Source organism: Thermobia domestica, chromosome 9, assembly GCF_964235325.1.
Source record: "Thermobia domestica chromosome 9, izTheDome1.hap1.1, whole genome shotgun sequence".
NCBI lineage: Eukaryota > Metazoa > Arthropoda > Insecta > Zygentoma > Lepismatidae > Thermobia > Thermobia domestica.
Window position 1 is genome coordinate 240,933,145 of NC_137462.1, and position 26,664 is coordinate 240,959,808.

The window sequence follows — 26,664 nt, forward strand, 5'->3', positions numbered from 1 at the left end:
AATGGAAGCTTAAGGTCTGAAGCCATACTTCAAAAATTATCTTTTCACATTCCTACCCGTGTAGCATCAAATACCATGGGCGCCGAAGAAAATTTTCTAGGGGCTCATCTCCCTTGTTGCTATATTAAGTTTTTTTTATTTGTATTTAGAAAATCTTAAGAAGTTTAAGTTGTTTTCGTGAGCCATGGGAGGCTGGCAGCCTGCTCGCATCTTCGGGCGCCCATGTCAAATACCCATCTCTTCCACCTTTCGCGCCCTAGACTGTCGTTTATTCAAGGGTCCTTTTTCACAGAGCACAAATTCATATAATCAGATAACAAGTGACGTGGATATTTTTTGAGCTACTCATCTTTTGATAGAATAATTACACAAATTCAAAATAATTAAAAATGAACAAAGAAACTTCATTTTTGCTTTGTCTTTTTACGATTATTTTCATTTTTTCTATTGTTAATGCATATTTATTATGCTTCCCTGTGTAAATGACACTCGTTATGCCATATCAAAGTATCAGAGTATCTGTTGAAGTAAATAAATGAAATAAAAAATAGACCTGACGGGTCTTAGGAAAGAGTTTGCAAGTATGAAAGCAAAAAAGTACCGTTAAGGTTATAAATGCTGTTGCTCAATTTATCTCAAACAGTGAGTGAGAGACTTAAGTAAATATTAAAATGTATTATCCCAACATCACGAATTTTATGTTTTTTTTTTTTTTTTTTTTTTTTACATTGGTGCAAACAGAACTGATTTTTCAGTGATATTTGTAGAATGTAGATAAAGCTACTCCAATCAAAAATTATATGTAAGTATAAACCTTCTATTACTAGTTTAGACTAAATTGTTCAAAACACAAATCTGTTTATAGTATACCTCTTAACTTTTGATTTTCTTAAGAGGCAAAAACTAAATTTTTGGACACATTGTACGTTTTCCATGGAACCTTTTCAGAAAGAATTACAACTATCTTTTGTTTCATATTTACAATGGACATTGACATCGTTTACATTGCAATAAAACTTTAATTTTCTGTTGCCTTGTGGTTATATTAGTAAAATTTCATTCCAAATGCCACAGCAATATTTTTTTAATAATTGGCTTATAGATTACTTATTAATACTATAGAGAGAGGCATTAGGAGTAAGTTTTATTTTATTTAATGCTTAAACAAATGGTAACAATGTAATGGTGTAGTAAAAATATCAGGGTGACGTGGATTCACTTTGGTTTGGGTATGGGGAAGGAGATCATGGGACGCAGACATGTTTTTTGCCTAGGGTATAAAATATCCTAGAGCCACCCCTGAGTAGCATGGTGCTGTTAATTTTTTCAATACTTGTCACATTGCAGTTACATTAATGTTCTTTTATGATAAAAACGAATTCTAACAAAAGCTGTATTAATATCCACATGACTGGTATCTAATATTACGCTCTTGATGTAAAGATACTTCAAATTATAGCGGAATCTTTTAACAATGCATAATATTACGTTACGGTTTGGGTCAGTCAAGTATCGCATTTCACCTGCTTAAATTGAAACTTCCCACCGTTAAAAAACTTGATCGTGTTGAGGAAGTACTAGCCATCACGTAACTCCCTATCTCGACATATAAAACCATAACGCTTTAAGTTTCCTCGTGTCCAATATATGACAATGCATGTGTGTATGTGAATTTAGATGGCGTAAGTTTTTTCTTTTGTTTCTTAATTGCCATTGGACCGCTTTTACTTGCAAGGTGCCAACCTAACGTAGTGTTTACCATTGCACGCAATGTTGATACGCTTCACGTTCATGAATACGTTTAGCAGCACATGACAACATAAAAATGTTCTGGGTTTTCATAAATGTTTTCTAATATATAAGCGATGTGATAAAATAGTAAATGTTACTGGCAGTTGTCTATATTTTTGTTATCTTGCATCGAGGTTATAGTACTACTTAATAATTTCAGCTGATGACCCGTGCATTTCTTACAAACTTCCTTCGTGCAATCCTCTTCGGTGAGATCAGCTAAAAACAGGGCCGGAGCCAAAAGTTTAATTTAGGAAGCTGTTCGATTTTTTGCCACTTTTAAAAGTTAATATGTAAATTACTATTTATTATTTTTTGATCAAAAGAACCAATATATTTCAATCAAAAATTTTCTTGTAAGGCTTATATCTGGGAAAACTACATATAGTGTAGCCAAACCCAAACTATCGCTTAACAGTAGCATTCAGTATGATGTGCTTATTCCATTAAAAAAAAAAAAAAAATACGAAACCACGATTTAGGGGCCGATTTTGCGGACCCTGGTCCAAAAACTATTGGGCAACAAAAATTTTCTTGTAATCTTTATATCTGTATAGCCATATAGTATAGCCAAACCCAAACTATCACTTAACTCAGCATGATGTGCTTATTCCCTAAAAAATTACGAAAACTAAATTTAGAGGTCGTTCAAAAATTTTGTGACTCAAAAACTTATTATTGCCCAGAGTTCCTAAACCTTTGATCGTTTTTTAATCATTCCTATATATCTTGTTATACGTATGTAGTTCTTTCTTACTTTGCAAAAGGAACAAAAGTAATTGTATTACCATTGATAAGTGGTATTTTTAAGGTACTGTCTAAGGAATAGATTGTACACAATAGTAGATTGTACATTTTCTAAAAATGTAGTTTCTTGTATTGTAAAAGCTAAAATCTTACTGTTAGTAACTTATCTGGTGCATATAATATACCGGTTTTTGTATTTTAAAAAAATATACGCCCAGTATCTATAGTAACAAAAATAAAACAAGAAATTTCTATTTATCGTAAAGTATCATTTTATACTTTTCTTGGGGACTCGCAGCTCCATGGATCTTCCTTTTCCACATCCATGGCTAAAGGAATCGAAATAATAATAATAATAATAATAATAATAATAATAATAATAATAATAATAAACTATACATTGCAAAATCCCTAACGTGAATATTAATAACAAAGCTCTATAGTGATAAGAAAATATACTAAAGAAAAGTTAACAAAGAAGGCGAACTATAGTCAACTGTAAATACAGTGAAACCTCTACTAACGGACACCTCTATAAAGCGGACACCTCCCTTAACGGACATATTTTGTAATCCCCAAACACTGGAATAGGAAAAAAAAAAACATATTGGCAAACCTCTCTAAAGCGGACACTGTCTAGTACGGACATGGACAGTCTTTTCTGTCTCTTATAGGTATTATTTACCTCCGTATTACGGACACTTTCTCTAGAAATAAGTTGAAAATGTAGTAAAAATACATTTTTAGTAATTCATACATGTGTCACCAAGGAAACATTGTGACAACATTTTCCCTCCTCAACTGTCTGCTCAGCAACCCAAACGAAGCGTCTCTGTTTAACAACACTCTTATGTCCTTTGCCTGCATCCCACTCCCATCCAAGCTGTTTTAGGCACAAAAGTGATTGACAGTTGCTCGCCGTTAGGGATGACACGTTATGCTACTGTCTCGCTGGAATCTCTAACCAACCAGAAGACAAGTTTAGTATTTTTTGCCCTCAGGTATATATATTGTCTCAAAAAGGACACTTCAGGACTGCAATTACCGTACAAATTAAAGCGCCATACTGAAAACAAAGGAAGTACTGATAAGTGTAAAGTGCAGAGAACTATAACATGTTATTTTCATGTTGTGCCTCGAACATAGAGTATTGGATGACAGAGGATAATGCATGTAATATTCGTAAATACGTGATTCATGCAAAAATATTTTTTCTACTTGTATATTACCTTGCTCACTAATTTACATAAAATACTGAAACCTCTTGAAGGCGGACACCTCTCTATAGTGGACAAGTTTTGAATCCCCATGGCTGTCCGCTTTAGAGAGGTTTCACTGTAATAGGGTAATAGCCAGAGATGCAAATGCAATTCTAAAATTAAGGGGACAGCTATATTATCGGACTGGACAACAAGCAAACTTCCGTGGGTGGCCGACTTAAATAATAGTGTTTCATGCAGAACAAGCAAAAATCAAACAAAATCAGGATCACCACTAATAACCACAGATATTCTTTCTTCTTTCGAGCAAACACTTCAGCTTACTAAGGGGAGGACATCCCTTTGCGCCCTTCCTCATTTCTACCTCCTGGTTGCTTAATGGTTCTCTCTTACAACATTGGTGCACGTTCTATAGAAATTAAAATTAATACACATGCGCTGTGACCAGCACTAAATACAAATAATAATAATACTAAAATTAAGAAAATAAAAGAAGAGAAAGGAAAATAGTAAAATGTACCTAATATTAGGATTAGTGTAAAAATGTCAGAGTAGACCGGCTAGTGACCCTTCCCTAACTTCTAAATAGTATTGTCCACAAGACGAGATAGGGTTTTCTTGACAAGATACGAGATGTGAAAGCAGTATTCCAATAAAAAATGGTACGCTTTTCAGGACGAGACTGACCCAAATCTAGTTTCGTGGGCAAAAGTACTTCTAAACTTATTGGAGAAAAGCGATGAAGTTTTGTACGAATGTAATATCAAGAGTAAGTAGTCTGGCATACTCTGGTATACTACCAGATTAGCAGCAGTATCAAATCCAACGAAGTGTTTTTTAAGCATTACATCAGATTATTACATGTTTCAAATCTACTCGTCAAACGAAAACCTACAATATCACATTCATTATTTAGTGTTCCGAACCAAGGATGCTCCAACATTCCAAACATCCAAACCTTTGGCGCCTCTAATACAGTAATGACGCAAAGTAAAACGTCATCTGAAGTGCTTCTCAGATACTATGACCATATTTAGTATTTGAAATAAATAGGAAAACGTTACAAAGGATTGAAAATTTAACGAGCGGTTTCGGTGGGGACACTCAATCGAAAACGTGTATAAAGCTTTTTCAGGTTAGCCATCATGAGAGAAATTTTCCTGGATTTTCCTCATTCATACCAGGCAAATGCCGAGATGGTACCTAACATGCAGATACCAGAGTGCTTCCTTTTCCTGGGATAGTGTGATCGCCGAGGGATGTCTTCCTTCATATATGATGGGCTAACATGGCCATAGATGCCGAAAGTTCAGAAATCTCATTCCTGATTCCAACTTACTTGAAAATTTCATTTTCTTTTAAATGTCTTTCTTTCGAAAAAGCGCTTAAATGAGTTTCTGATCTAATGATGTATATGGTATCATGGTATCCAGTGAACGAAAAAAAATAGAATGGTGTTCACTGCAATTTTATATTTGAAACCGTTATGGAAATGGGAAAAAACAGGAATATAGGTTGCTATACTGCTAAAAATAACGTATTTGTGGGAAATGTTTACTGTTGCTTTCCTTTGTGTATAATATTATAAGTAATTGTTTTCGATTGTTGAAATTACAACAAATTTATGCAGTTATATAATGAGAATCATATGCAAGAATTCTCGATTTTAAATTATAAAATGGTATTCATGATTATTTATAACACATTCATCAATTTAAACAAGAAAATTGACATGTTTCTCGTTTAATTGATAATATCGAAATTTCGGATACCTTAAATTTCGTTTCTTTATTATATTTATGTATTTTTTTTATCGTTTAATGAATAATGAACATCAGGATTAAAAGTGGATCTGAAAAGGTAGGGGGATGCATGACGTCACGCCGTCCCCATGCTTATCTTTGACCATTATATTTTTTTGGGGACGTGGGGGATGTCATAAATACATTTTGGAAATGGGGTAACGGCGTCTCCGTGTTCCTCCTCACTTTTACCCCTGATGAGCACAAATTATAATTATTAATGTATTTCGTAATTATTCAATATAACAATCTGAGAAGGTTAACATAAATAATCCCTCAGTTCAAATTATATTGTATTTTAGTATTCACCCCCATTGAACTTTAGTAAAAAGTAGGGATGGCCACAAAGTTCCGGTTCCACGAGGAACCGGTTCTCGGAGATCCGGTTTTCAGAACCGGTTCTGTAACCGGTTCCAGACCTGGATCCGAAAACCCGGTTCCAGAACCGGATCTTAGGAACCGGTTCCAAACATGGATCCGAAAACCCGGTTCCAGAACCGGATCTTAGGAACCGGTTCCAGATTGGATCTGAAAACCCGGTTCCAGACCTGGATCCGAAAGCCCCCAAAGACCCGTAAACGAGGTACAAAGTTCACTTTCAAAACACTGCAAAACGGACCATGCGCTTGTGCCCTCCCCGCACAGACCCACTTGTGCCCCTAGAAAAAAAATGGTCCACCAGTGGGTGTTTAGCCAAATGACTTGGCCAGTTTGCCTGTTTAGCCAAGAAGTTTGTCAGTTACCCAGTTTATTTAGCCAAATGAGACAAGCGGCCGCTGCCTGGGCGCCTGCCTGTCGCTTCCACCATTTCATCTAGCACACTGTTCACAGCCTGCCAGCAGCTCGAGTTTAGCGTAGGGATGGTCACAAATTTTCGGTTCCAGCGGAACCGTTTCCGCGAGGAACCCGTTCTTGGAAATCTGGTTTTCAGAACCGGTTCCAGACCTGGATCCGAAAAACCGGTTCCGGAACCGGATCCGTTCAGACCCGAAAACCGGTTCCACCAGGAACCGGTTCTGGCCATCCTAGTAAAAAGATGTCCAAAAATTATTGCAAAATATAATTAAAAGATGAACGTAAATGTTTTTTTTCCTACATATAAGGTCAGCCGAACTGTATCTTCTAACATTGATGGTATCTCAGCAATTGGCTGTTGCTAGACGTGTCTAGACTTCTCTGGGATGATTCGCGTGTCTGTGTCTTACTTACGTAGCGTCATAATTACGGTGAGTGAACAGGAAATCTCTGTTGTAGTTCCACAGCATATTATTTTATTTTATGATTCTCAAGGGTGCATATTATAAAGCTTTTGCTGATTAATTACTTGTTCTAAACGAAAACTTATTCAATCAAATTGTTTAGAGCAAACATTTGGGGCTTTATACAGAGTCGTTTTGACGTATGATTAGCGTCATGCTAAAGGCCTTCTGCAGGAAACATGTTAGTCGCTCTTTAGTATGGCACTAATCACACGTCAGGAAGACTCTGCATAAGGACTTTGATGTTTAGTGTTTATCAAAGGATTGCCAACCGTCCGGTATTTTACCGGACAGTTCGGTTTTTGACCTAGTACGGTGTGACCTTAAAACCGGACCTTAAAATCCGGTAATTTTTTCCTTTTTCTAGTCCTATTCTGTTCTGTTCAGACTGTTTTTCTTTAATTCCGTGAAAAGTAGATTTAGCTGAATCTGGATTCTAAAATGAACCGCATTTGAAAACCAGCTGATCACGGTCATAGCGCAATTCCATTCCGTAATTAATTTGTTATTCCGTCACAGTGATGTTTCCGTTTGCAAGTTGATATCGACCTGTCGTGCGCGGAATTTGCTGAAGAGTTTAAGGCCAGAAAAGTTATTGAACTTACCAAAACTGCTAAAGGTCAACAAAAGTGCATTTTCACATGCGCAGCTCGAACTGCTTCATCCTCAGCTACATAAACCTTCCAATTAAATAATACATCCAGACCCAGTAAAAGTATGTATGCATTATGAGACATTACCAACCCGAGCAAAGCTGGTAAGACTTATTTTTCAAACACATTTTGTGCATGTTATAATTATATTGCCAATTATATTTGCTTTTCTGTTTTATGTACAATATATTATTGATTGTGCCAACTCAACCAAAACTGGAATACTTCAGTTTAATAAATTCTTCAAAAGTAACTAAGGTTATAAAATTCGAACTCCGAATCGCTTAAATTTATGTGAAGTATCTACTCTCACGTTGCTCACGGTGTCACAATCTTAGAGTATATGTACTCCAGGAGGGTGTCCGGTATTTAAATTTTCAAAAGTTGGCAACCCTAGTTCATCACATTACCTTACTGTTCACCACAAAGAGACAATTTCACATGAAAATCTTTCTGAATTCTCTTTAAGTATTGATATGATAATACTGTAGGGAAGTACAGTGGAGTTCCGGTAATCCGAACAGGTCCAGAAGGAACTTTTTGTGGCGAAAATACGCAGTTTTAGGAAATTAATAACTAAAACAATGAAAATGGGTGAATGTTTTCGCAGAAAAGAAAGTGAACTTTTGTTAAATACAGTGTATAGGCCTTAAGCTACATTATGCTGTCATGCGAGTGGCGCCACTCAGGATCCCCAAGACCCAAAAAATTCAAAGCACAAAAGATCGCAGGGAAGGTGCTTGCCTCAATATTCTGGGGCAAGGATGGTGTTTTTCTCTCAGACTACCTTCCAAAGGGCCAAATCATAACTGCAGTGTATTACTTCAGTCTGTTGGCTAAGGTAAAGGACGCTATTAAAGAAAAACGCCGGGAAAATTTGACACGAGGTGTCTTGTTCTTGCAGGACAATGCTCCCGTCCACAACGCTGGCAGAACAATGGATTTTCTGAGGGATGTAGGGTATCAGTATATTGACCACCCACCTTACTCGACAGATCTTGCTCCTTCTGATTATTATCTGTTTCCAAAACTCAAAACAGCACTGAAAGGACAGAAATTTCACAGTGATGAAGAGGTGATAACAGCTGCGGAACAGTTTTTTTGCAGACCTTGAGAAATATTTTTTTGGGAGGGGTTGGAGAAGTTGCAGCATCGAAGTGCCAAGTGTGTTGACCTTCGAGGGGACTATGTTGAATAGCCTCACACTTTCATGCCTGCAGCTCAAGTCCTTCTGGGTCGGACCGAGAAATTATTAACCCACCCCCCTATCTATGTTATATATGATGTTACTGGCTTAAGTGGCTTGAGAGAAATAATTACCCAATTTGCTCTCTTCAAAGTTAGCACCAAATTATGTAGGTTAATGAATAAGAAATTCCCTTTACCCCAGACGAAACTGACACGTGAGGTTTTAAGCTGTAAAGTTGCGCTTGTATGTAATGTTGCGAATAATGGACTCTGATATCATATTTGTTTTCAAACTAATGAGCAAGTAGATACATGCTAATGAGAACACAGAGCTGAGTTAATTTGCTGTATATTCTTCTTGCGTGTCAGTTGTCTTTAGATTCCAAACATCAAAGGTATGACTCAGTCCTCAACTGTAATATCACATTACGTCTAATGGTGTAATATTATCATTGTGGTCAGATATCTTTCGAAGGAGTGGTTTCCAGTCACATAGATTCTTAATCTGTGGAAAACTATTCTACGGGCTCTTATGTAATACAAAAAGCTAATAAGTATTCGTGAAAATTGTACACCCAATTATAATTGATAAGACTTAACATCAAATTTTGCAATGAAGTACCGTAATATAAATATCGTAAAGCAAAAATACTGTTTACTGCTACAGTTTCAAACGTCCCATGATTATATCCTTTAGGCTAAGGGAAGCGAATGATTAGGGCAAATGAATGATGGCGAAATATTTGGTTTTATGAGGATGTGACAGGCAACGGGAATACCCCGAGAAAACCTACGGACATGATGTACACCATAAACTTACTTGGCCAGGAATTGAATCACCTACCCCACACACCAAAGGTAAGCTACAATCTCAATAAATGAAACGAGTCACTGCACCAAACTTTCTCGCGCCCTTTTCTGAAATTAAATCCTGTAGTTCTTCAGTTATTAGTGCAGTAATTGTTTTTAGTGAATATAGTTCCGATACATTTTGAACAAAGTTGGTACATTCTTTGCTTTCAAGATCAGAAAATACACGGATAGGATGCAAAGTAGTCTAATTTGATTTTACGTTCTACTCACTGCCAATGTTAGAGAGATTACCTCTGGTGCTTGGAGTTCCTAGTTCGGTCTCTGGTCAGGCAAGTTTGTGGTGAACATCATCATGTTTGTGGGTTTTCTTATGGTACTCCCGTTTCCTCCCACAGTCTCATTCCACCAAGTCTTCATCATCATTTACTTGACTTAATCATCCGTCTGCCCTAGCCCAAAGGGGGTAATTGTGCGACTTTAAACTGAAGGATTTAATTTCGTTTTGTTTTAATATATGTCTCGAATGGATGTCTCTGTTTCCAAGATTGTAGTCTCAAGCATGAAGTTTCTTGGTTACCTCATGGTAAAAATAATTTTTAAAAAACTATGATTAAAATATTTTAAAGTATTTCTTTGTTGTTAATGAGGAAGCATATAAATTAAACTGGGGATGTTTAATACGTAATATTTCTAATTGTTAAATTTGTTTTTTATTGACCATGCTTGTAAACACTCTGCAATGGCCAAGGTAGATTTCACATCAAAAAGATTTGTCAAGACATACTTCTTGTTCTTTCTTTCCATAATGGATTCGTAATGAAGAAATGGCATGTTAACGTGATCTATACATACGGCGGGTTATGTTATTTACCTATACAAACCACAATGCAACAGATATTGTAATATCAAATACCCACCGACCAGTTCTAGAAACTTAGGATTCGAGCAACTGTTTTTTGTTAGAGGTAATCAATAACAGAAGTGGTAAGTAGTAAAACAGAAGTATGTATTGTCTGAAGAAAATAATTTTCCTGCAAAGGAATCACGCAGACTCCATCCTGGATTCATTGTATATCTATCCCATGTTTTTCTGCAGTAAATCTACAAAATTTAGGTATTTTGTGGGATTTGGTAGTTCTAGTTCTAACATCTACCGAAGATAATTTATCCTATGGTCGAAGTAACAGATATGCCTACAAATACTGGATTGATACCTAGAAATACTGGAGAGGGAGGCAATTTTGCCCACGCATACAAATTTCAAGTTTTTGCATGATAAAATATTTCCTAACTTTTGTTATTACATTGTTCGTTTGAATATAACGCTCATTTTTGTTAATTGTGTAATATAATTACTTTTATCTAAAAAAAAAATATCTGATGCAAGCAATTTTGACCTCTTTTTAGTACTAGGTGTAATTCATCCTTGTTTTGTCAAAATTTCTTTTTAGTCCAAAACCTACATTGCTATTTTTAATTGTTACTTTTGTCTTTTATTTAAACGTTGCAGCTTAGAAAAGAACAAGAGCCCAAGAGAAAAATCACGGACCACAGTTGCTAGGAAGTTTAGATTGATAGAATATAGAATTTTGATCCTCCCCTCTGTGTGAGCATTACAATCAGAGTTCAGTAATAGGAATGTTTATTTGTATTTTAAGCAAAAGTAGTTATAGATACATATATATTGAGATGATTTGTGTAGGTAGAGCCAATAATAGATCAGAAAGTGTATATTATGCGATTTGCAGATTGATAGTTCTACGAAGAAACATGGATGATTAATGCAAGAAGATATGCGTATGAATAGACTCTTACAGTATATAAGCATGTATATGCTTTCTTTGACTAACTAACTGATTCATTCTAGCTTAGCTATATTGAATAACTTACACTAAAATACAAATTGCTGAGCATAACAACGTTTATTATAAAATAATAAATGTGTAACAGTTTCGCCAACTAACTGAACATATTGGCTTCATCAAACACTGAACATATTGGCTTCATGACAGTGTCTGATGAAGCCGATATGTTCAGTTAGTTGGCGAAACTGTCACACATTTACTATTTTATAATAAACGTTGTTTTGCTAAGCAATTTTTATTTTAGTGTAAGTTGTTTGACTAGTATTACTACGACTTTACATGGAAATTATATACTACTATACATATTTCATTCCTCCGATCTTTTTCCCTCTTGTTGCATGCGAAGTTCTCTTACCTACACCAAATCAATACACAACAATAACAAGCTATGAATGATGAATTAGCCAGGCGAATGGGAACAAAAGTTTATTATAGCATGTTCTACAATCTCGAGATACTTTCCGGAATGAGTATGTTATGTGATAAATTTTATATGAAGTGGTCATGTGTATACTCTTGTCAATAGGAGCCAGCTTTAGTGCTGCTTGTTGTATTCGATCGTTCGTCTACTTTTGTTGGAAACCATATAATACACTCCAATATGTTGTTCACATGACGTCACTCCCTATCATACTTCGCTACTATTACAGGCTGAATTTCTATGCGTTTCACTTTCTTTATTTCGAAATGGTGATGTCCATTTAACGTATATACAGTAATGTTTGTCCCTTTGACAAACCGGTTGCATACGAAGAGTTGGAAATCAGTATCAGTTAGATTAAGTATAATTGATATTGTTATTCATTTGACTTTTTAATATATAAAGTAATATTTCATTCAGATCCGGCCAGTAGTTACTAAGAAATAAAATACCACATACAAGCCAAACCGACCCTGCCGTTGGCAGAACCGGGCCACCAAATGCAGTGATCGTTATTCCGTAGACGATTGGCTACTTAGTCACCAAATTTCGTTAATATCTAGCTAGTAGTTACGGAGATATAAAGTGCCACTTAAAGCTGAAGCGAGCCAACTGTTCCTGGCTGAGCCAGATCACAAATATAGCAGGGTTCCTACTGGTCAGAGAAGTCAGGGAAAACTGAGGGAAAGTGGTGCAGGTAAGGGAAGCTCAGAAAAAAGACTGGAAATCAGGAAAAGTCAGGGAAATTTTTTAAAATATATTTTTTCTAACATTAATTGTACACCAATTTCAGCTAAGCCAATCATTGTAATACCTATTTATGGGAGGTATAGCTTAGGTCACGAATCTCTGCCGCGGTTGACGGCAAAAAAGAATTAGAATCGCGGCAGAGATTCGTGAGCTAAGCTTTAAGTGAAATGTACGTATGAGCAATTGCTTACTATTTGTCTCCATAGAATAAATGTTCTCATAGATATAAATATTCACCGTTATTTATTCCTTATTTCCTCTGGTGCTTGGGGCCCCGGGTTCGATCCCAGCCCCCGCCAAGTGAACTTTGTGGTGGACAAACACCGTGCTCGTGGGTTTTCTCGGGGTTCTCCCGTTTCCTCCCACTTTCTTCATTCCACCATTTCACTCATCTCTCATCATCACCGTCTCCTTTAGCCTAACCGGCATATCCGTGGGACGTAAAACTTAAAGATTTCATTTCATTTTCATTTCATTTATTCCTTATTTATATGCCAACATCATCCAATACCTGTCATGAAAGTCAGGGAATTTCCTGCCAAAGGTCAAGGAAAGTCAGGGGGAGGTCAGGGAAAGAGATTTCTTCGGATCAGTAGGAACCCTGTATAGTGACCTTCATTCCTTAGACAATGTGCTAGTGGCTTACCAGTTTTCATTCAGATCCGACCAGTAGTGACTGAAAAACAAAGTATCATGTACACACACACACAGACACACAAACTTACTAACTTACTTACTTACTTACTTACTTATACACACCTGGAGTGAAACTATAAGCCCCCGATTGCTTACGCTGGAAGCGTATAAAACATCAGAAGGATAATAGATATCGTAAGCGATCTCAGAATGTATCCAATCTTAGTCAAACTTGACCTGGAAGTGGACTCCGACTTGTATAGTACGCATGTGAAATATTTTCCTTGATAACTCTTTGGTGAAATGTGCTGAATAGTAATGTATTAAAGTTGGAGTGAGGATAGTCAAATTTTTGCCAGAAACTTCACTAACTACTATTTAGAACAAGAATTTGGGAGAAATGAAATACCAAACCAGTTAAACGTTAATTTGAGTTTAAATCTTAACATACTAAACGTTAAATTAATATAATATGTTTTTAGAATAAAGATTTAGTACTATTTATGCATTAATTACAAATTTGGAGCAAAGCGGCCGACCTTTATTGGTTATTCATAGAATTATTTAGTGCATCAACTGTTTTCGTGAACGAACACGACATGCAAGTAATTGAATTTGGCATATCAGCGAAAAGCATAATGACTGAAAAATTGTGCTTACAGAAGAAAGTGAAAAGGGCTTCGCCCTATTTTTAATGCTGTAAATTCTATTTTCCATTGTTTACAATGAGGATGCGCTTGCCAAATGCTTTTTCAAGGTTAAGTCTATAGACATCCTGTTTTTCGGTGATTATTTCTCAATAGTATGTCCGATCTGAATACGGCACACCTTTCGACACTCAGCACGCGCTTTCGAATCACCATGTCAAATTTGGTTAACTGTTCAGGCAAGTCGGAGGAGTATCTGGATAAACAAACGCCTAAGGATTAAAGAGGAATATAAGATAACGAATACTCCAAAAATCAACGAGGGGGCAAGTCAAATCGTCTAGTTCTGAATGCTTGAAAACGTGGGCGGTTCTCAAGATAATATTCCTATACTTCGCGTCACCTGAATTGGCGTATGGCATCAGCCAATAAGCTCGCAGTGCGCTGTTACTAAACCTTTAGGGAGGAATCTAATCATTCATAATTGATTTTGTTCGTATTTGTGGACATTTATGAATGGTTAGATTCCTTCCTGAAGGTTTAGTAACAGCGTACTGCGAGCTTATTGGCTGATGCCATACGCTAATTATCCGTAACATGGAGTTATCTTATAATAGTATATCGCATACTGAAATTACCAAAACAGTCAAATCTTCGTGGATTTTAGCGAAAAATGGATAAATTAATGAATTAAACATGAGAGATGGCTCTGGTATTGTAAAATATGATATACATCACTATATATTTTTCGCCTATTATAGAACATAGGTCTCTGTGCATTGATGGAAATTGTAATCCAATTGATTTTTAAGTTCTGAAAATATACAACAGGTAAATTATAGTTAAGAGAAAATATACAGCAGGTAATATAGAGAATTTTTGTAGGCAACTATACATTATTACAGTGCAATTTTACTATAAATGATCACCGCGAAATCAGGACGTAGTTGGTGGTAGTCACCTGCAGTTTCACGTTATTTCAAATAGGAGATATATTTCTCCCTCTCTCCCATTGAGTCTTCGTATTGAAGTAGAAAGGGTTTAAGTTTTCTTAATCTTGAAGCTCTGTGTGTGGAGAAGAGTTAATTTATATACATGATATTCACATCTAAACATTATCTTACCTCCGAATGTTTAGATGTGAATAACGTAGTATACAGTATATATACAGGAAAGGCAAGAAGACGCAGAGATTTCAGTATTCATCTAATTGTGCAAACCTAACTTAACCTTGAAGAAAATATATAAACGATTGCTTAAGGCATCAGACTGTAATTGCACGAAGTAAACCGGAGAACCAAGAGATATCCCCGTTTGTAATACATACGTTTCCAGAGTTTTGCAGAAGGTGCTAGTGTGTCGCGTACCACGTCTGAAGATCCTTTAAGTAAAAATGTTAGAAGTAATTTCATGTAAAGAAGGAAAACTACAATCAAAGTAACACATTCCGGTAAAAAGACGAATATGGGGAGACGGAATACTGGGAACACGGAAAAAGGATGTGATGTTATATGGAGGGAAATTGTCAGAGGAAAAGGTAGATATGTGTTCCGCGAATCACAATAGGGAGGTTATTATTATTATTATTATTATTATTATTATTATTATTATTATTATTATTATTATTATTATTATTATTATTTTATACTCCTGAAATATCCTCCCATCGAATATTGCTGATACGCTTATCGTGGTACATCATCTAGCAATGATAGGAATCTCAATTTTCCACTTCTAAGAATACTACGATGTTCAAAAGGTTGATTATCTAAATATTGCGTTTTCAACATTTGAGTGAACAGAATACCAAGAAATTTTCCAACTAAATGCATTTTGCTAGACTGCTTCTGTGAGCTGTATAAAGTAGGAGGTTTACTGCATCTGGAAGCACTACACTAAGGCAATAATGGGGGGATGATACATAAGTTATAATTAGAAATCCATATAAGAGATTACCTTCGTATGAAGGGAATTAAGATGAAAGCAAAGTTTTTGTTGATTACATGTGTGTACCTATTGCCTCTATAGCGCATGACAGCAACTAACGTAAAGGCACGAGCCTTCAGTAGTATCCCAATAAATATGAAAAGTTATGTTCGTTGTCCCATTTCCTGCAGTTTCTCTTAACTGAGTATTTTTAATGGTATAGGAGTTTCAGGTAAATTAATATTATGAGGTTCTTTACCCTCAAGTGTAAGCAACCGCTATATACGAACGCTTTAATCACGAACACTTGTTATTATGTGCAAAACATAATCACCAGCAGACGATGGGAGGAGGATACCAGGAAGACAGGAAGTTAGTTCGGAAGGAAACCGAAGATGGCCGACCCTCTTCTCACGGACCTCCCCTTCAGAGGACATCCATAAAAGAAAGCCTCAAGTGGACAGAAGCATCAGTTAAAGTGCTGATCGCTAACCTTCCTAAACTATCTCCCGAGACGGCCTTGGGTTACGGAGATTTCCTTAAATCACAACTCCTGAATGCCATGGGCGAAGAGGTATTCCTATAACTACCTACTCTGGAGGCTGCAATGAGCAAAGGGGTAATTACCTCCTAAAACTGCGATGTGTAATGGAGATATTCTTTAAATCATCGTCCAGCGCCGCTGTGGGTTAGGACGTTTTAGCTTTTGAATTTGAAGCCACTTTTCGTGTGCTGAAGTTTCGTCTCCACACTGGAAAACATCTTATGAACTTAGTATTGTTTACAAGAACTTTTTAAATTTTATAAGATTATCTTCTATAATAAAACGTTTAAGATTTCCCAGACTTTCGTTACTCTACAAAGCAAAATATTGCAATACATACCGGTATATATATATATGCTGTAAAAATTATTCAAATATTTGCTTTTGAATAATTAATCGAATATTTTCCGTTTTTATTGGAATATTTAAACATCAGTTTTTAGTATTCGAACTATTATTTCAATGTTTATTCGTTCTTCGAAGAATTGTTTGTAGTGATATGCTACAGCCACGCCATCCCCAACGCAGAATATAATTTAGTAAGACGATTACTTGTAGAATTCGAAGTTAGTTTGTTCAGGATTCCGCTATCACACTTCCCGGATCACCTGATTGTGATTCCTTGTATGTCGGTGGTGTACTATATTTCGACGGTTTGATAGTATGTCTCAGATTTCAAAAACAAAATAGACAGCCAACAACAATAATAATATTAACGTAGCACAGGAATTGCACGTAAATGAAGACATGCAACAATAGAAAATTCCTTGAGTAATCATCATTATCGGTGAGTAATTCAACGATATATCACTGACGTGATTCACATAGATAGGACACAGATACCATATTCATCAAAGGGAGTATCGGCTGCATACTCGTCCATTACGTCCAGATACCATTACGTACTAACATTAAACATTAGGGTTGTCATCCTTTACGGTAGTTAACAAACTAATGAATTTCAATTTTAATGTGTTCCTCTACTCAGAGTGTAATGTTGTCCCGGACGAAATTTGGTGAGTTAGCAACTTGGATCCTTAATTAAATTACTCGAACATTATGTTCACTGTAATACACATTCCAAAGTTACAGAACTTTATGGTATTATTACAAATTAAGATTACTCGAATTTTCTTTGACGTTTAAGAATTATATTTTTATTTCTTACTGAGTACACAGTCACAAGTGATTAATTCATGAACATGTATTCGAAATCCTAATAGTAACTTCTATTAAAATCAACAAACTTTCGACATATATTTTCGTTCTTCTACCTTGCTTTTAAAACCAGCAAACTTTACACATATTTTTGGATCAAAAGGTCCAATATATTTCAATCAAAAATTTTCTTGTAGGTCTTATATCTGGAGAACTACTATAATGTAGCCAGATCTAAACTATCAGTTAACTCAGTATGATGCGCTTATTCCGTAGAAAATACGAAAACTCGATTTAGGATCGTTCAAAAATTTTGTGGCCCCTGGTCGAAAAAGTAATTGTTGGACAAGACCGCAATCTTTTGATCCATTATTGGTTTTCCTAATTTCTAGTTCATTCTACTAAAATCAGCAAAACTTTCAACATGATGATTCTTCTAAAGTCAACAACTTTCCAAACTATTATTTCAATGATTATTCGTTATTCGAAGAACTGTTTATAACTGGAATAATTATTCAATATTCGAACAATTACTCGAATAACGAATATTCGACGGATACTTTATACGAATAATGGTTTATTGAATTTTAACAGCACTAATTTCAAAATAATTAGCACTAATAATTAGAAGATGTACTGCCCAACACGCAAAATAATGTTCTTTTAAAAATTCTGAACAATAATGTTTCGTGCTAAACTTTCGTTATATTACTAATAACATTTTTTTTCAAAGAAATAGAGCATAAGTAGGTTAGCATCAATTTATTTAATTTATTTGTACCACATTTTCCAATTGCAATTCATAAACCCAGGCAGAAAATATTATATTCGCTAACTAAATAAACTACCTCTATGGCCTATGAAACCGGGAAGTTCAATGCTGTCTTCATAAAAGCTCTCTATTGACTTCTGTCCTTAGCCAACTTGACCCAGTTTCTACTTTGGGTTCCTATTTCTGCGAGATCCATCTTAATATTGTCCTCCCATTTGCGCCTAGGTCTTCCTAATGAGTGTTTCCCGATTGGACTTCCAGTTAAATCTTCAAAGGCGTTTCTACTTCCTTCCGCTACAAGACCTGCCTACCTGAGCCTCCTATATTTGATGACCCTAAATGGTATAAATTATTCTTCGTTATGAAGTTTCCGCCATTCTCCATTCTCGTTCCTCTTGAGTCCGAATACGTATTCGTCTCAGGATCTTGTTCTCAAATATTTTCAGTCTACGTTCTTTCCTCATAGTAAGCGACCATGTTTCAATACCGTACATATCAACAGGCATGATTATCGCTTTGTATATTTGTTCTATCCTAAATGGAAATAATTGAAAACTGTAGAAGAAGGCTAGTTTATTAATTTGCAAATAAGTACCAGTGATTAAGGATTTCAAAATTCAGTATATTGTTCTTGCATCCTGTGAAAGAAATTATTATTCCGTTTGCGATTGCTTCTTTCCCTCTTTAAAGAAGATTTATTTTAACCTCAATGACCCATACTTAGTTCTGCAATTGACTCCAAGCTATTTGCAAAATTGACCTCATCGTAATCCTCATACCAATAGCAGTTCCAATTAATAATCTAAATTGAACACTGGCTTTGTCCGTGAACTGTGTTGGAAGAACAGTAAACTGATTCGGATTAGTACGTAGATTCACCCTATGTAAAGTATGAATGTCATATAGAGATATAGTTGAAGTTCTAAGATACGAGATCATCTGCTAGGGATGTTACGTAATTGTAAACTTAGTTATAGTAAAACCCATCTAATCCGTTACCTTTGGGACTTGGGTATGGTGGGAAGACAATAAAGGTCAGATTATCAGAAAATACAGAAAAATACGAATTTGCGGAAAATTAACAATCTCTGAACTCAAAACTAACTGTGTTGTTCTCTGCAGTGAAAACAAACGAACAGTAAGCACTAAAAACTGCATAATTCAGTACAGAAAAGAAGCACAACGAAAAAATGAAAAAAGACACAAGAGATGACGGAGCACTAAAACGGATATACGATAACAGCAAGTAAACAACAATGCCTCGACGGCAGTAAACAACAGTGGATCCTCGTGAGTCGGCGACGAGTTGGGACAAGTTCGGCTTGAGCACAGTTGGATCAAACGGAGTGGCGGACAAGCCGAAGGTGGACGAGAGGGTTCTACTGTAATTTCACGTTCAAGAAGAAAACTTCATGATTTTCTCATTGGTAGATGGTTCACATCTGATGTAAAATATTCCTGGTTTGACGCTAGTTCTTGTAAATTTGTGGTGGATAACCTCCCACCTTATTCACTTCATCTACAACTTACTATAATACACTTGATCTTTTCTTTCGGTTTAACGTCCCACGAATATGCTCTTAAGGCTAAGAAAGACGGATGATTAAGGAAAATGAACGATGATGGAACTTTGGTGGAATGATAATGTGGAAGGAAACAGGTGTACTCCAGAAAATCCACGGACACGATGTGTCCGCCACAAACTTATTTGGCCGGGGATCGAACCGAGAACTTCACACACTACAGGTAAGCACTCTACCATCGACCCATCGTGTGCCCTCCATGATTCACTTGAGTATATAACCCGTATCCTTATGAACATCGAGGTTAACAAAACCTACTAATGACGTAGGGTACGAACCACGACTGAAGCTTAAACTCGGCGCAATTGGCAGCTGCCGAAACCTCAAGAAAGATAAACTTTTACACCTGTAGACCATTTTTCACCAGATTATCTCGCCTCCAAATGGCGACACAATGGCTCAATGGTTGAACGATCACTTCCAGAGTGTTGGTCCCCTGGATCGGTCCCAGTTCATTTTTCTTTGTGGTGGATAACGTCATGTTTGTGGGTTTCCTTACGGTTCTCCTTTTCATTTCACATTCCCATTCTACTAATTTTTTATAATCTTTCATTAATAATCTATTTCGTTTATCCTACAGGATATAAACGTGAGATGTAAATCTAGAAATTTCATTTCGCTATAGTCTGGTTATTGGTTCTTGTAAATAAGTGTAGAATGGCTTTCGTAAAATGATGAACTAATGGAAACCTTCACAGTGCATCTAAAGAGCAATCACGATATAAGGATTTGGATGGAGGAAATTCGTATGAACATAACATACCCTGTAACTAATAGAATATGATATCCAGAAAGTGATAGATGTATTCTGTCATATACAACTTACCAATTAAGTTCGTTCGTTATTGTAATGCAGAGTCAGTCTTTATAGTTGGTAGACTGGCTGCACCGTACATACATACATACTTTTATAGTTTCACATACGTATCTTGCCTTTGTTATTGTAAAGCATCGTTTGTAGATATGTATGCGAAACTATTGTGGTTGTGTTTTATAAATCAAGGAAAGTGAAATTTCAATTACAAGTAGTCTGCACTAAATATGACGTCAGATCTCAATAGACAAGTATACAGAAGAACTTTGGCATTTGTGCAGAGAAAGGGAACTTAAAGAAAGAAGCAACACCGCAATGCACAAATTGAGTATTGTGTAATTAAAACGGAAAGCATGATAATTACTATGTGGTATTTCAATTAAAATGCTCACGAACATAGGAGAGAGTACTTATCAGGCATATAGTGAGAAATAAGCAGTAGCACAAGAAGCATCATGATATAAAATTCACTAAATTTATGAGTCACTAAATAATTAAAGCAGCGTGGAGGCCACATTTGGCATAGTTCCCAGTGCTTCTATGCAAGACTTCTTGTTAATTTCAAGCGTAAGGGCGTGCCAATTGAACCGACAGACGAGGACACGTGGATGGCCTGTTCCTGAGACTCTCTTGGTTTGGAATCTCCCTTTTGTGACTGACATGAGTTTAAGTAAAATTTAGATAGAAGATCGACTGGTGTCTGGTACCGACCATAATCAGGTTACTGGACATTTGATTTTATAGACGTCGAAGTATTTAAAAATAAAGGATGGGATGTATAATTGTAGAGAAACAAACTAACAATGACTGTTACTGCCTTTTACGTGCATAAACATTAAAGCGGATAATCTATGAAATGAAATGAAATCTTTGAGCTTTACGTCCCACGATTAGGCCGGTTAGGCTAAAGGAGACGGTGATGATGGGTAATGAATGAAATGGTGGAATAAAGAAAGTGGGAGGAAACGGGAGAACCCCGAGAAGACCCACGCACACGGTGTTTGTCCACCACAAAAGTGCACTTGGCGGGGGCTGGGATCGAACCCGGGACCCCAAGCACCCGAGGTGAGCGGATAATCTATATATGCTCCCTGCCCAGGGAACAAATAATAGATACAACTAAATTATTCAACAATTGAAATGAAATATTTCAGTTTAACTACCCACGATTACTCTCTTTAGGCTAAGGAAGACGATGATTAAGACAAGTGAATGATGATGGAAGAATTGATGGAATGAGAAAGTGGGAGAAAATGGGAGTACCCGAGAAAATCCACGGATACGATATTGTCCACCGCAAACTTCCTTGGACGGGGATTGAACCAGGGATTCACGCACCAGAGGGAACCCCTTTACCACTGAGCTACCGTGCCTCCTATTGAACAATTAATGGAATGATGGCAAAAGTTGTAGCAAGGGCTATCACGACAAAATCAATGGAAATAAGTGTACTTACCTTGGGATAGAACCCATGACCTTGCCCAACAAAGATAGGTGTTCAATACTTAACACGTTGACCTCCATGTGCGTCACTGGTGATTCGCAGTGGGTGAACTTTGCGGAACCATATGCATCATATGTGATTCACAGGATTTGCATATTTGTTTTTGAATCCGTGTGAATCACCGGTGATGCACAGGCACATAAGTTTTAATGGTGAAATAAATTCTCCGGCCTCAGAAAGATATTCAGCATCCTTGTTTTCCGCCTTCTGATAGTTTTCCCAGAAATTATTTGATCATTTTGATATATATATATATATATATATATATATATATATATATATATATATATATATCCAATAAAAATGGCCCCACGATGCACCTTACCCGATTTCGCTCTGGCACGTAATCATGAACTATGTAGAAACGATTTCGCCATTTTCAGCCCGGGCTTGCGTAGACTCATGCTCACTACCTCAATGTGGCTCGCGATCACTAATCAGGATAAGGTTCGGGCTAGCATTCGTTCCAGTTGAATCACACTATCTTTAGTGAGGTACGCGTTTGCTACCTTCAATGCGGCTTATACTCGCTCGCGGTCTCCAACCTCATTGTGACTCGTGCTCGCTCAGTTTCTGCCATTGACTCTCTATCCATTCATTACAGATGTCAAACCCTATCGAACTAAAAAGCTGGGGTCACAAGCTTGAACTAAAAAGTTTTATTTCGCAAATATAAGTTTTAAACAGAAGAGTTAATGTGACTATTGTACAAACTAAAAAGGAAACGCTGTGAACAAAATAATTAACGAAACTAAAAGTAAGTTAAATAAAGTTGCTTCGGTTTTCTTTTTAAAATTTCCTTTTGTAGCATCGATCTCTCAACAAAACAGTGGTCTACCTCAACTTCTTTTTTCTAAGCCGTTGCTCATGCAGGGTTGAAAAATTCGTTTCAAAGAGAATACAAAGCACCTGTCGCTTCAGGTTTCTTGCAGAGCATTTTAAAAACCCCTTTCCCTAGTTCCCGTCTGGTAGATGGAAAGAGTTGGAGGAACAGGCAATAGAAGCCAATAATTAGTTCGTGCGGAAAGGGGCTGGAAGGTTCAATGGCCAACTTCCGGTTGAAGAAAAAGAATTAAGATTAGTCGAGATAGAACAAAGAGTTTATCATTCATTTTGAAATTTGGTTTGCCGATCGAGGATAAATATGTAATACAATGTGTTGGTGGTAGTGCATACAAATTTTGCGTGCGAAAGGAAAGTTTCATTGCGTCATATTTCTTCCTAAGGCATGGTTGCGAAGTATTATGTCATAGCTTCCATCAAAAGAAGATTCAAACTTTAGTGCTCGTGAGAAATTATGAAGAACGTGCAATTCATAGACATGTATCCTGAATCTATTACATGTTGAAGATAACACTGTAATTAATTTTATGTCCCAATTTTAACTTCTTTAGGCAGTCATATGTAATCAAGGTGATCGTAAATTCTGAAAACTCGAATGCAATTAAAGTATTCACAGTTTTTAGTCTGTAAAACTCAGTATTGAAATCGCGAATACTAGTAAATTCTTCCGGCTTTGGTAGAGCATTGTGGGTGGTGATATGTTGTCTTTAGTTGCTAAATCGATTGTAAAGAAACAGATAGTCGCTCTGTTGATTACTTATTTGATCTTTGGCGATCAACGTTGAAATCGAAAACTGTTGATTTCTACCATTTCCAGTTTAAATAGAAGGCGAGGAGAAGATAAAAATCTATTCTCAGGACGCTAAAACAAGTGCAAGAAACCGTTTCGCGATATGTTGTATTATTTTGCTTTATATGAAATTAGTATTGAAGATGGATGTACTAGTAAATTTCAACTACATCCGATTTTGGTAGAGTATTGCGGATGGTGACGATGTATTTTCTAGAGACGCTGAATCGAATACAAGAACTCATAGTTGTCCATATCTGTTATTATTATTATTATTATTATTATTATTATTATTATTATTATTATTATTATTATTATTATTATTATTATTATTATTATTATTATTATTATTTTTGTTGTATGGTGATAAATGTTGAAATCGGAAATGGTAGATTTCTACCCCTTCCGGTTTGAAAAGAGGGTTGACAGATTAGAAAGTGCTTATCCATGGGACATTGAATCGATTTCAATGAACTGCTTTTTGATACTTCTTACATCTATTGCTCTGATACCTGTCAACAGACTGATGGACGGACAGAGCCGTTCTGTAAGATTCCCTACACTTATGCATAGCATAATTTGAAAGTTAAGTAATTCCGTTCAGAATATTACAAACAAATTGAAGGCGCCATTGCCTTACTGGTCTGACTGTTTTCCTGACACGACATTAGAAAAATCACTACATTTTGCAAATATCAACAAATATTCGTGTGCTATCTTTCCTACTTTGTATTACTATTAGCAAAGCGACAGTGTTTTATCAAGAGAAACTCATTGCCCTCTTCTGGTTTCTATTTTTATATTTCTTATTTAACCTCTCCATTTATCTCGTATTGTACTATAAAATATATTAGGGTTAGAACAATTTAACTCCAACTGGTCTGTGTGTGACGTCTTCTTTACGATCAAGGACATTATTGAGAAATACGTAGAGGAAAGAAGGAAAGGAGATAGGAGAGTGGAATGAATGTGAACCCTATATGAATACGTTCAACGCGAATTCGCGAGTGGTGTGTCGGCAAACCACTGACTACCTGGTATCATCAAAGATCTTCGTTTCTCATCGTTGACGTCATCAGCATCATCACTTTTTTCCTGTCTGCTCCTTGTTCTTTTCGTATCATTTACTGGGAAATGGGAGCAGAAAACTGACGTCATAGAATATTCAGTTGAAAGCTACTGTTTTAGCTATATGCAATATCTGTCTATACAATATCTTAACGAAAGACAATTATGAGCTACTCATGGCTATATGGTTAGAAAAGGCGTCTTTTGCGCGGGAGGTCCGGATTCGATTCCCGGCGGGAGCTCATGTAGTTCGGATTTCACGTTAAACTGTAGGTCCATGTCTCATATAGAGTCACTGCTAAACTCTAATCCAATACAATCCAAACACAATTGGGGGCGCGGTGGCTCTGTGGTAGAGCGTTCACCTCTCGTGCTTGCTGTCCCTGGTTCGATCCCAGCTAGTGCCGTGTGTACTTTGTGGTGGACAAAACTCGTGCTTGTGGGTTTTTTCGGGGTTTTCCCGTTTCCTCCCACTTTCTTCATTCCACCATTTCATTCATTTTTCATAATCACCGTGTCCTTTAGTCTAACCGGCATAACCGTGGGACGTAAAACTCAGATTTCATTTAATTTCATTTTTCAAAGACAATTATTTCAATACACTGCTAAGCTATCATTCTAATAAGATTTTTCTGTAATATATAGCAACTACCTTTGTAACTAAACTTATGAAACAATAAATAATGAAAACGAATATGTTGCTTAGCCCATTTAGTAGTAATGTACCAGTAATCATAAATCCTGACGAGAGTTAGTTACGGTACGTGACGCAGAGTATCTCCTTCATATAAAGCAAACACAGTAATTGTCTTCATCTTACTCAGAACTCAGAGCGGGCCCCTTATGGGAAATACGTGAGATGGAAACTCAATTACTCATATGAAAAAAAATGAACCCTCATTTTGAGCAACGTAGATGTCCTCTTGACTGTATCACATGACATGAGTCATGGCATAAGTTAATAAATACTAATCCTTATTGAAAGTAGTTAAATTGAGATATAAGTATGTAAGCATAATTTCACCATTGAAAGCTTAAAAAAGTAGAATGTTTTTAAAGAAAATACATGCTTTAACCAAAAACACGTATTTCATATCAAATCAAGAGAATGTAACGTGAGATATTCTCTATGATATTTTTCTCTCTGCAGCCCTATTCAACTGTTTTCAGTTGGTGCGATGCATGAGGTTACTCAGCGTAGAGACAAGGTTTGTATACCATTACAGCACAAAAGGGAAAAGCAGGAAAAAATGTTGGTGGAGTTAGAGAATGCTGACCCCCACTACACGGCGCTGTTGGATGGCGCAAGATGTCGCGCTCTGCTGATTACGAGACATGAACGCACCACACAGCCTAAAATTCCCTCATCCTCTGCTTCTTCCCTTGCCACTAGTACTGGCGCTATGGCTTTAGAACTTCTCTTTCACACACAAACACACAAACGCGTATGCAATGTACTGTATACCTTCACATAGTTATTTCAGCCTTTCCTTTGTCTCATTCTTCCAACAAACACCTGCCACATCGAAACTGAGAGGCTTCGATGAACTACTCATTCCTTTTTCCCTCCAGTTCTTTATCAATCGACTATATCAAAACAGCGGAAGTAGTATGCGTATCCGCCAACAGGAAATCACTGGACTGTGTCAACGCAATTCAAAATTCTTAGCCTGTAGTAATTAACACAATATCTTAGTGTTAGATAAGACATTATATTATGTCTTATATTCTGCACATGTCAAAAATTCCAAGATGGTTGAGGAAGGTTAATGTGTTTTTAAAACACGAACTTAGCCTGTGTCGCTTTTTCGTTGTCCTTCTTCCTCGCCAACATTAGGCTTACTATCTAGAAGAGAAGATGAAAAAGAGT

The 26,664-nt window shown here is 36.4% G+C and overlaps 1 long non-coding RNA gene across 1 annotated transcript in view; it reads right to left on the bottom strand.

Annotated features, from left to right (window-relative positions):
* LOC145694241 (uncharacterized) overlaps nucleotides 1-26,664 on the bottom strand; it is a 198,956-nt gene that overhangs the window by 32,743 nt on the left and 139,549 nt on the right. The window lies entirely within an intron of this gene.